Below are 12,617 nucleotides of genomic sequence, written 5' to 3'. Positions count from 1 at the left end.
ATTAACTCAAATATTAATAAGAAAAATTTAGTAAAAATTTTAGAAATAAAATACAACTAAGTCAAGTGAGCCAGTGCCCAAGCGATGGGTAACCAGAGGTAAGTTGCGGTTCTCGCAACGAGGAGCCCTAGACCTGGGAAAAAATTCATAAAATAATTTTTGGGACTCCAGAGAAGGGTCATTGAGGTTCCTATGGCATTAGAATGCCAAGAAAATATTTAGAAAAATTTTTCAATCGGTACAGACAATTTTGACCCGTTAAGCCAAACGGAGGGCATTTTGGTCATTTTGCCTTCAGAGGTGATTTTTGGCCGACTTGTCCAGTTAAGTAAATAATTAATATGACATAAAATATGAATAAACATTACTAAAAATGAAATTGGAAATGAGTAGTGGATAAAAGAAAAGGAAAATGAAATAAAAAGCAATTTATGACATCTTGATGATGTCATTTAAAAGCCATAACCAATCACAATTAAGTAACCATTTGACTAATTAATAAAAGAGATAAATAAAGACCAAGGAAGACCAAAAACAAGCAGCCATCTTCTTCTTCAAAACGTGATCCTCTCCTCCATAACCCTCCATGGAAGTTTTCTTTAATTACTTCCATTTTCCCATGAATTTGCACTATAAAACCCTAAGTCCCTTCACTAAAAGCTTGTCTCTACCTCTTGGGAAGTGTTTGGTAGCCTAGAAAGTGAAGGAAAGTGAAGTTTTAGCTTGGAAAATTCTGCCCTACAAGAGGTTAGTGCACCTATCTACTTAAAACTTTTATTTTCTATGTTAGGGACTTGAAACCAACAAGTATTTGTGAATGAAATGAACCAAACTCATGTGTATGTCCATTAGAGAATTCGGCAGCCCTATTGAAGGTATAGGAATAAGTGTTTTGTTTGTCTTAGAGTGGACTAAAAATGATGTTTAGGATATATATATATATGGATGATGAATTGGAATGCTAACTAAGGCATCTTGTAGAAATTATAATGTGAAGCTAGGGTTTTGGGGGGTGAAAATTGGCTTGGCTTATGAAATTGTTAAAGAACATCCTAATGGTCAATTAGTGACCATTTGAAGGAATTTGACCTTAATTGGGACTGAAATAAAGCATGGCAAAGGGAATGAGTGTGCTGCCTAGAGGGTGCAGAATGATGACTAAAATTTCTGTCCACTTAGGCAGCCATAACTTTAGCTGTGTAGGTCCAATTGGTGTTTGGCCAATTGGACATGAAACTAGGCTTATAATGGCACATTTTTTCTGAAGAAACCATGCCCAAAAGACCAAAGCAAGAGGATCAACAGTTGGCCCCAATCCGGATACCCTGCAACAGCACCTGCAGAATGACCAAATGAATAGTAACTGTTCATTTGGCCATAACTCACTGTAGATATGGTCAATTGACCTGAAATTTTTACAGTAACAAGATATGATATAGACAAACAACTTTCATGAAGAAACCTACCCCAAATTATGCCACTAACCCATTCAAATTATTGAACAAAGTTGAGTTATCAAACCTGCAACTCTGCAGATTTACATTTAAACAGTAATGTTTGGATGGCTATAACTCTCTCTAGAAAACTCGGATTTAGGCGACTCTTGAACCGATGGAAACCTAAGGCATGGTAGAACATTTCATATGAAGAAAGTGAGACCAAATTATGAACTTAACTTGGTCAAATTACTGACCAAAGTTGGACCAAAATCTGCCAAAACCCAAAATTTCAGCAGGAACAGTACCCGTGAACAGTAAACTTATTTTGGCCATAACTTGAGCTACAAAACTCCAAATAGAGTGATTCAAAAAAAGAAATTCAACTAGACAAAATAAGGAACAACTTTCATGTTTACCATTTCCTCAAATTCCCATTGTAACAGTGCTTAATGGAATAGTAAAATTAAGCTTCAAAAATTGAAAATTTTGTTTCCCTTGGTTTAAGCCTAGAAATGGTAATGGTGATCACTTCCAACAAGTTTTAAATGAAAAATGTGGTATGTTTGAAGTGCCAAAGTCAATGTACCTACTCTCTATGCAAAAGTCAACTTTCTTGTTGACCAATGAAATGAATAGTGACACCAAAAGTTAAAATTCAAAGATTGAAGAATTTTAAAGTATCAAATGCCCTAGTATACCTAACAAGATTGGTTTGGATAGTTTGGCATGCCAATAGGGTATTGTTTTAGCAGTACTGCGAAAGGCTTTATGCCTGTATTCATGGCTTTATGCCTGTATTCATGGCTTTATGCCCGTATTCATGGCTTTTATGCCCGTATGAATGGCTTTTATGCCCGATTATGTGATATCATGGCTTTTTAGCCATCGATCGCATACATGGTTGACGTTCTGCGTCCCATGGTATGACGGCCCGAGGCACCGCGGTGTCCAGTGCCAACGACCCGTTATCCAGTCCAGTCGTCCAGTATAGGTTACTTGGGCATGGAAAAGTATAACTGTGATTGAACTGATTATTAAAGAAAATACGAAAATTAAGTATCAGGAATGATTACCAAAAATACAAAGAAGCTCAAGATCATGAAGAAAATAATTAACGAAATGCATGAAGAAGTTAATATCATAAAACATGATTAGCCCTCGACTAAACAATAAGTCAGTAATTATTCATCTCTTATGAACACAATAGCAAGGAAATTATTATTTTTATTTGCATATTATATTTTCTTGTATTATTGGCACCACTAAGCTTTATGCTTAGCGCGTCGCTTTTGCAACGCGTAGGTACTGAAGATTTGGACAGAGGGCCCAGTAGACCACAGATTCGGTAAGGCAGCTCACAGTTCTGCATAGTGTCCGTGTCACCTCACCATCCACAGTGCATTGGTAGGACACTAGGTCCCATTTTGTATTTTGAGTTTTTTGTAAATTTTGTAATTAAACTCTTATTTTATCATGTGTATTTGAAACAAATGTAATATAATTTTGTATTAATGTAAGTACTTGTAATTTGTGATTATAAATCACATGTGAGAATTTATTTATGATTTGAGTCTAATGATGATGTGAAATGAATGAATGACAAATAAAGGAATTGTTAAGAAAATTGTGTTTGTGAAAGGAATAGTGAATGTCTATTTATGACTTGTACATGATTAACAAATGAGATGAATGATTGAGAAATGAATGGTTGAAAAATATTGAGATCTTGATAAATGGAGTTGAGATGAATGAATAAGAATATAGGAAGTGTTTTTCACAGGTTCCGAAGAACGGTTTTCTCCATTTTTAGCCGGTACTTTGCCGGATTTTCTATAAAATTTTTGGAACCTCAAATAAATTATAATTTCAAAAAAAAAGGCTTAAATAAATTATATTTCACAAGTTATATTCAAAAGGAAGAATAAAAATGAATTAAGATAAAATAGCGTGCTCGGCATACTGAGTGGCATAACTTGCTCGGCTACACTGTAGTCGGGTAAGGGGTGTCACATTGCCTCTAGGCCTTGACTCAGTCCCTTATACCTTCTGGGTCATTTTCAGCTAAAACACAAAATTTATAATGTTTCAGTATCTTATTTCACAATAAATTGAATAATTAATTCATAAATACTTAATTCTAGCCCAAATATGCTTAAACTAGCATTCTTAGAAATTTTCATTTTGGAGTTACTATTCATGGTACTATTCAAGTCAATTTGTTGACTTTCTAAGGCTTAATAGGTATGAGAATTCCAACTTCACCTACATACCACATTTTGGTCACTAAATTTGTTGGTTTTGGTTGTTTACTCAAATTCTAAGTCTTTTAGGAAAATTTGAAAATTTTCAGTTTTGGTGTATTAAGTTGCACTGTTCCATTAGTCATTTTACTGTTGGAATTTGGCAAAACTTTCTTCCTAGAAAATGTTCTCTATTGTCTTAAGTTTATTCTCCTTTTTGAATCACTCCAATTGGAGTTTTTTAGCTCAAGTTATAGCCATTTGAACCATGGCTGTCGGATTGGACTTAACCCAGATTTTTTGGGCAAATTTTGGTTCTAGCAGTTTTAGGTCACCAAATTTGGGTGGCCAAATGACTTGGTTAATGGCATAATTTGGGTTTGTGTTCTTCACAAAAGTTTTAGGTCTATATCTCATCTGTCCACTGGTAAAATTTCAGGTCATTTAGACCTGCCTAGCTCATGTTATGGCCAAATGAACAAACACTGTTTATTTAGTCAGTTTGTACAGGGCAGATTCCTGAATGAAAATTGCGTCATTTTGTGTCTATTTTCATTCCCAATTGGTCTCATACCAATTGGACTTGTAAATTTTCAATTTTGGGCCCTCAAAGGGACCTTGGTCCTGTTGCCTGCAGCATGATCACATGGAATCTGAATTTAACCTCAACTCCAACACTTCCAACACTCTTCATTTGGTCACAAATGACCATTTCTCACTTCAAACTAGGTCAAACACATCATTTACCAATTTCTCACATTTTTGTCTTTAAACCCTAAATGTCCAAAACCCTAATTCACTCTAATTGTTACATTTAATTGATTCAACACATATCAACATACTTTTACATCTCATTCAAGCATTCTAACAAGTTTAATTCAATCAAACTCATGCAATTCATCCCCCTTCATAGGCTGGCCAAAATTCCCTTTAGTCCTCCACAAATGTTTTCTTTTGATTGTAAATTAATTTCTAGGTTACTCAAACCACAAACATAACCAATAAACTAAAATTTTCAATTTAGATTGCGTACCTCACTTGAAATTCCTCTTCCTCAATTCACTCTCTCTTTTTTTTTTTCCTTTTCTTTTCTTGCTCAAACTTCTTTTCAAGTGAAATCAACAAGGTTTAAGGTTGGTAAGTAAGTTTTCTAGAGTGGGATTTAGGGTGTCTTCAAGCTCAAAATGAGCTTTAAAGGTGGTTTAAGTGAGGGAGAGGGTGAGGGAGAGAGTGAGGCGGCAAAATGGGAAGAAGAAGAAGACTTTTGCTATTTTTTTTTTCTTTTCTTTTATGACTTTTATCCTTATAGAAGGCCCAAAAATGAAATTAATTAAATTTATTAATTCTAATATTTACGGCATTATGCATGATCTCATGCATGATGTCATCTCCCCTCACTTTTTCATTTTCTTTTTTTTTGTTTATTTTTCTATTAGTTCTTTAATTTAATTCCTGACTCCAAAATTTTCTTTTCTCCGATTTTATTTGACAATTAGGTCAGGAGTCAACTCTCGGGGTCAATTGACCAAATTGCCCCTTGCTGGTTCAATCCGGTTTGCAAATAATTAAAGATTTCCTTTGAATCCCTGACCTAATTATTTGACCGGCTTAATAGTTCTTTTTCGTGATTTTCTCTTTTCCACTGTGTTCACAATAGTCCTAAGGACCGCAGCGTCACATTTTCCTGCTTGAAATTTGAGTTTAAATTGACTTTGTAGTCCTTCCTGAGAAGGTCACCCATCGCTGTGACTCTCGGCTCGTTTAACTTCTTATGTTCTGTTTTTCTTATTTATACTTAACTAATTGACAATTACTAATTATTTATGTTTATAGCTTATCTGGTTGCCTTAAGTGTGGTTCTAATCCCTTTAATTGTCCGGACCAACACCAGTCACCAAAACAGTAAAGTATACTAGGCTATGCAAATAGGGTTTTACAATGAAGAAGCTATATCCGATATAAACTCTTCAAAATGGATTGATGCTATGAAATCCGAGATTGATTCCATGTATAAGAATCAAGTTTGGGATCTTGTTGACCCACCTGAAGGTATTGTACCTGTAGGGAACAAATGGATTTTCAAGAAAAAATATTGGTTCTGATGGAAAGGTAGAGACCTATAAGGCAAGGCTAGTAGAGAAAGGGTTTCGCCAAAGGCAAGGAATCGACTATGAGGAGACTTTCTCGCCTGTTGCCATGCTTAAATCAATTAGGATTCTATTAGCAATAGCTGCATACTGTGATTATGAGATTTGGCAGATGGATGTCAAAACAGATTTTCTCAATGGATACATTGAAGAAAACACTTTCATGGAACAACCAAGGGGTTTTGAATCCCAAGATGGTTCTAAGGTATGCAAGCTAAAGCGATCCATTTATGGGTTGAAGCAACCTTCGAAGAGTTAGAACATCCGTTTTGATACAGCCATTAAGTCATTTGGTTTTATAAAAAATGAGGATGAGCCATGTGTATATAAGATGGTTAGTGACAGTGCTATCACTTTCCTTGTCTTATATGTGGATGATATACTGTTGATGGGTAATGACACAGGTATGTTGACAACTGTAAAGGTATGATTGTCAAATACATTCTTCATGAAAGACTTAGGGGAGGCAACCTATATTCTTGGGATTCGCATTTATAGAGATAGAGTGAAAAGAATAATTGATTTGTCCCAAAGTCTATACTTGGAAAAGGTGTTAAAGAGGTTTAACATGCTTGATTCCAAGAGAGGATTGTTTCCAGTGAGACATGGTATCCACCTTTCTATAGAGATGTCTCCAAAGACACCTGAAGAAAGAGATAAAATGGCCAGGATTCCATAAGCTTCGGCTATTGGAAGTTTAATATATGCAATGTTGTGTACTAGGCCGGATATCTCATATGCTGTTAGTTTGACTAGCAGGTATCAATCCAATCCAGGTTTGAAATACTGGATAGCTATCAAGAATATCTTTAAGTACTTGAGAAGAACTAAGGATTTATTCTTGATTTATGGAGGTGGAGATTTGCAATTAGATGGTTATACTGATTCTGATTTCCAATCAGATATCAATGATAGAAAGCCTACCTCTGGGTATGTGCTCATTTGTAATGGAGGTGTAGTCAGTTGGAAGAGTTCCAAACAGAGTACGACTGCAGATTCCACTATCGAGGCTGAGTATATTGCTGCATTAGATGTTGCAAAGGAAGTTGTTTGGATAAAGAAGTTTGTGATAGAACTTGCAGTAGTTCCTTCCATTAAGTCAGCAGTTCTACACTGTGACAACAATGGAGCAGTCATACAGGCTAAGGAACCTCGGTCTCACTAGAAATCCAAACACATAGAAAGGCGCTACCACATTATCAGAGAAATAGTTGGACGAGGCGATGTAGCGATGCAGAAAATAACAACAGTTGAAAATCCAGTTGATCCATTCACTAACCCTATGTCACAGACTCAGCTAGACCGACATCTTGAGAAGATGGGTCTAAGATATTGTAATGAATGGCTCTAGTGCTAGTGGGAGATTATTAGTAGTATGCCCTAGAGCATATCATTTAGTATGTATCTTGTATATGTTTTTATTAATAAAAGGCATTTCCACTTTTCCGTTTACATAACAAAATTATATTCTTAAGTTGCTAAGAATATGAGTGACAGTATTTCTAGTACAAAGTATCATAAATAGGTTCACAATCGAGGATACTTCACAATAAGGACATGACTTATCCAGAAATATTGTATTCATGTTTGTTCCCAAGTCCAAGTTATTTATATGAGATATAAATAACTTGGAATGGTGAGTCTCATGCCATATAACAAACATGATAGGCACTTATACATGATAAGTAGGCCAAAACAGTGACACTTATGACAAGCACATGGAGTTTACTCTTGTCAATGTATTGTCATAAATCAGATCAGTGCATATAATCTTTAGACTTGAGATAGCATAGTTATCTTGTATATAGGTGATTTGAGTTTGATACTACTTTCATACTTGTACTGTGTATGGGTATATGGGCATGTGTTGGCTCCTACTAGTTATATATGGAGGTAGGTGTTGATCAAGATGGAATCTGTTCCTCTAAGTAAATAGTGATAAAATCCTATGTTCATTTAATTGTTCTTGATATTTCAAGTTCCTGGCCAGGACAGATAGATTTAATCAAAAAATAGTTTCTGATGAGTAAATCTTTTTAATCAAGAACTGGAATTAAAAGAGAACATAATATTTATAGCAAATGAGGTTTGACATAAACCATGACTATAGGTTGAGTTGAGATTTTGTAACAGAGAGATTCTAGTGCATGGTAACATATGATTATAAGTTCATTTAAGGTAAACCTTATTACTAATTGGGTGGCCATGGCATGCTATGCTAAGTGTTAACCATGGTCTATGAGATGCATAAAATGGTTTAGAGAAATCATTTATGGTAAGAAAGAGTTCTGATGATATTAAGAGTTGATATTATGTCTCATTGCCGATTAGTGATAAGCCTAGTAAGTCACACACATACACAAGTAATCAACAACTTAAATATGATTTAATTAATCAATTAAAGAGTTTAATTGATTAATTAAGTAGGTTTGGTTTGCAATTAGATTGCAAGGTCCCTAGCATGGCTTGAAACCAAATCTAGATTATTGGATGTATAGTATAAGTTAAATTTATATTTAAAGTGTTTAAATATGAATTTAAATAATGAGAAATTAATTAATAGAGATTAATTAATTTATTTATATTTGATATAAATTGATTAGAAGAAGATAAATAATTATTTTGGGTTGAGAACTCAAAATTAAAACACAGGGGCATTTTGGTCATTTCACAAGGTGACATGTAGCACCATGTGATGGTGACACATGGCACTACACATAAACTTGCTAAATGCCTTTTAATCATGTAAGATGATTAAAATTAAGATTAAATGTAACACCCTCCCTGTACTAACTTCGTACATTCTACTGTTCCGGTGACCAGTGTCGGTCCGGATAGCTAGAACGTCCGGAAAAATATTTAAACTAAAGTGAGAAATTATAATTAACTCAAATATTAATAAAAAAAATTTAGGAAAAATTTTAGAAATAAAATACAACCAAGTTAAATGAGCTGGTACCCTAGTGATGGGTAACCTAGTGGGAAGTTGCGGTTCTCGCAACTAGGAGCCCTAAACCCAGGGAAAAATTCATAAAATAATTTTTGAGACTCCAGAGAAGGGTCATTGAAGTTCCTATGGCATTAGAATGCCAAGAAAATGCTTAGAAAAATTTTTCAATCGGTACAGACAATTTTGGTCTGTTAAGCCTAACGGAGGGCATTTTGGTCATTTCATCTTCAGAGATGATTTTTGGCCGACTTGTTCAGTTAAGTAAATAATTATTATGACATAAAATGTGAATAAATATTACTAAAAATTGAATTGAAAATGAATAGAAAAGAAAAGAAAAAAAATGAATTAAATGGGAATTTATGACATCACATGATGTCATTAATGTGCCTTCACCCAATCACATGGTGACACATGGCTATAACCCATTTAAAATGAATAAATGGGGCAGAAAATGAAAGAAAACAATCAGATTCTCTTTCTCCTCTCTTGTGGCCGAACTCATCTCTCTTCCTCCATAGCTTTTTCTTTCTTTAAGCTTTAATTCCCTTCAATTTCCCTCATAAAACCTCTTAAACCTTTCATAAAAAATTGTCTTTGCACCTTGGGCAAGGTTAAGGCAGCAAAAAGAAGTGACAAAGAAGAGCTTTTGCAAGATTAAAAATTAACTCCATTAAAGGTTAATGTCCAATCTCCTCCTTTTCTTGCCTAATTCATGTTTAAGGCCATGAGTCAAGTGGAAATTGTCATTAAAACATAATATAATTTATGTGTATTTATCTATACAATTTCTGCAGCTTAGGGATGTTAAGGGTTTCATCAATTTCCTTGAAACAAAATGGTATGTGAGTTGCCTTGACATGAGATGAGTGTTTAAACATTTAAGTGCAAGTGAAATGTATGTATGGAACTAGAAAACTTGGAGACTTGAACAAAATTAGGTTTTGCTCATATAATGGTATATGAAAATTGTAATGGTCAATTAGTGACCATTTGACTATATGTGAGGAGGAATTGAAGTGATTTAGGATAATGGAATTGAGGTTAGGCAAGCTGCCCTTGGCTGACCTGCAGGACTGACCATGAGTCCAGTAAGTTTGGGCAGCAATAACTAGAGTTGTAGAGGTTCAATTGGTGCAAAAAATTGGACATGAAACTAGACACATAATGGCACAATTTTAGTGAAGAAACCTTGCTAAAAAAACCAAACCAAGTTGACCTAAAAATTATCCTGATCCGGGTGACTTGCATTCTGCCTGGGCAAAATGATCAAATGAACAGTGTTTATTCATTTGGTCATAACTCAGTGTAGAAAGGTTCAATTGACTTGAAATTTTACCAGAAGAAATCTAAAAAATAGACCTACAACTTTCATGGAGAACACAAATCCAAATTCTGACCATAACCTAGTGAAATTGCCAACCAAACTTAGGTTACCAAATTTAGCAGAACCAGTTTTGCCCAGAATTTTGGATTCTATCCAATCCGGCCAGTTATGGTTCTTAGGCCATAACTTGAGCTACAAAACTCCAAATAGAGTGATTCAAAAAAAGAAATATAACTAGACAAAATAAGGAACAACTTTCATGAAGAAAACTTTGCCAAATTCCTACTATAAAAATGACCAATGGAACAGTAAACACAAGGCTTGAAATTTGAAAATTTTGAACAATTAACATTAAGCTTAGAAATGGTATTGGCAACCAATACCAACAACTTTAGAATGCAAAATATGGTATGTTGGGAGTATTAGAACCAATGTACCTATTGTCTATGCAAAAGTTAATATTTTAGTTGACTAATGAAATGAATAGTAACACCTAAACTTAAATTTCAAGATTTGTAAAGTTTAAAAGTGTAACATGCCCTAGTACACTTAACAAGATTGGTTTGGATAGGTTGGCATGCCAATAGGGTTCAGTTAGTAGTACTGCAGACGGCATTATGCCATTCTGTGATTTCATGGCTTTTAGCCATTCTGACATTGTGTTGATGCTTGTCCTTGTGCCTAATGTTATTACAGCTTATTAGCTGTTCTGTTACACACCGAGAGATGCATATGTGACCAATGGTGTGACGGCCCGAGGTACTAGATACCCAGTGCTAGTTTACCCGTTTATCCAGTCCAGTCATCCAGTATAGGTTACTTAGGCAAACAAAAATGAAAGTTGATAAATTTAATGAAATAATGAATATAACAAGTACCAAATAAATAAATAAAACTACCAATAATTATAAAAAATTTGTCTGCATGAGATATCAATACACTCACTGCATATTTATTTCTTTTTAGTTCTTTTTATTTTATTATTGGCACCACTAAGCATTATTGCTTAGCGCGTCGCTTTTTGCCACGCGTAGGTTCTGGAGAGACAGACAGAAAGCCTAGCAAACCACAGATTGGGTGAGGTCACAGATCTGCCTAGAGTCAGAGTCACCTCTTATCTACAGTGCATCAGTGGTAGGACCTTTAGGTCCCTTTTGAAATTATGTTTTTGCATTTTGTAATAGGTAGTAGTTTGTGATTTGTAAATTATGAACTCATGTAAATAGTAAATTTATGTAATCATATGTTGATGTACATATTTTGAAGAATTTTGTTAATTAATATAATTTTAGAATATCTTCATGAAATTTTAGCTGATTTTGAATTTTAACGAAATTGTGGATTAATGTTGAGAACTTGAAATGATTGCTAATGTTGAGACCATGTTGATGGTTATTAGAGTTTGAGAATAATTGGAAATGATTATTGGAAGTGTTTTTCACAGGTTTCGAAGAACTGTTTTCTCCATTTTTAGCCGGTATTCTGCCGGATTTTCTATAAAATTTTCGAAACCTCAAATAAATTATAATTTCAATAAATGACTTAAATGAATTATATTTCATAAATTATACTTCATAACTATGAAAAAATAAATAAGGAAGAATAAAAAAAAATGATTGAATTAAAAAAAGGTGTTCCTGTACACTGTGTGGCCTATCTTGCTCGGCTTCACTATAGACGGGTAAGGGGTGTCACATTAAATATAGGTTTGACACTTAGCACAATGTGATTGGGTCAATTAAACCTAGAGCTAATCAAAAGGTGACATGTGTCACACCCTACCCCTCTGTAAGGCATGACATGATCCCGTAGTGTACCTAATGAATTATCAACTCCGTCTACTGATAACCCATTAAATACACTACAAGGGATTTTAAAAACTTTTCTTACTTCTTTCACAGTGGTGAGCACTATTTACAGGTGTGAAAAAATTTTGTGAACTGAAGTGATAGAACTAACACATTTGACTTATTTGGAATTTCTGTAAAAATTTTGGGAGAGTGCCATCTGTATTTTGGATAAAACAGTTCTTCAGAAAACCTGTAAAAAGCACTTCAATATATTTTCCAAATCTCAAATCCAACATTTATCTCAACACAACATATTTCTCAACTCAAATCTGCAGTGATTTTTCAAAGACTGAGATAAAAGAAATATAATACAATTTTTACAAGCCAAAATAACTCATAATTTTCTTCACAATGTCAATGTACAATTTTAATTTACAACTGCTCAAAACCAAAACAATATGTACATACAGTGATCATACATTATCGCACAAAATACAAAAATGTGGTATACTCGTTATACCCGAAAATCTCTCGCTGGAGGTAATAGCAGCCTAGTCTGCTGCCCTGTCTATCTGTCTACCTGCGACAGCAATAAAAAGCTATCGCTGAGACAATGTCTCAGTGGTGCACAACATTAACCAAATACAAATTTAAATCACAATTCATAATTCAAATAAATAGTGGATATTTAAAAACCATAGTTAAATTCAAGACAATACTGTCA

Source organism: Hevea brasiliensis, chromosome 7 (assembly GCF_030052815.1).
Source record: "Hevea brasiliensis isolate MT/VB/25A 57/8 chromosome 7, ASM3005281v1, whole genome shotgun sequence".
Lineage (NCBI taxonomy): Eukaryota > Viridiplantae > Streptophyta > Magnoliopsida > Malpighiales > Euphorbiaceae > Hevea > Hevea brasiliensis.
This window is presented reverse-complemented; position numbering follows the sequence as displayed.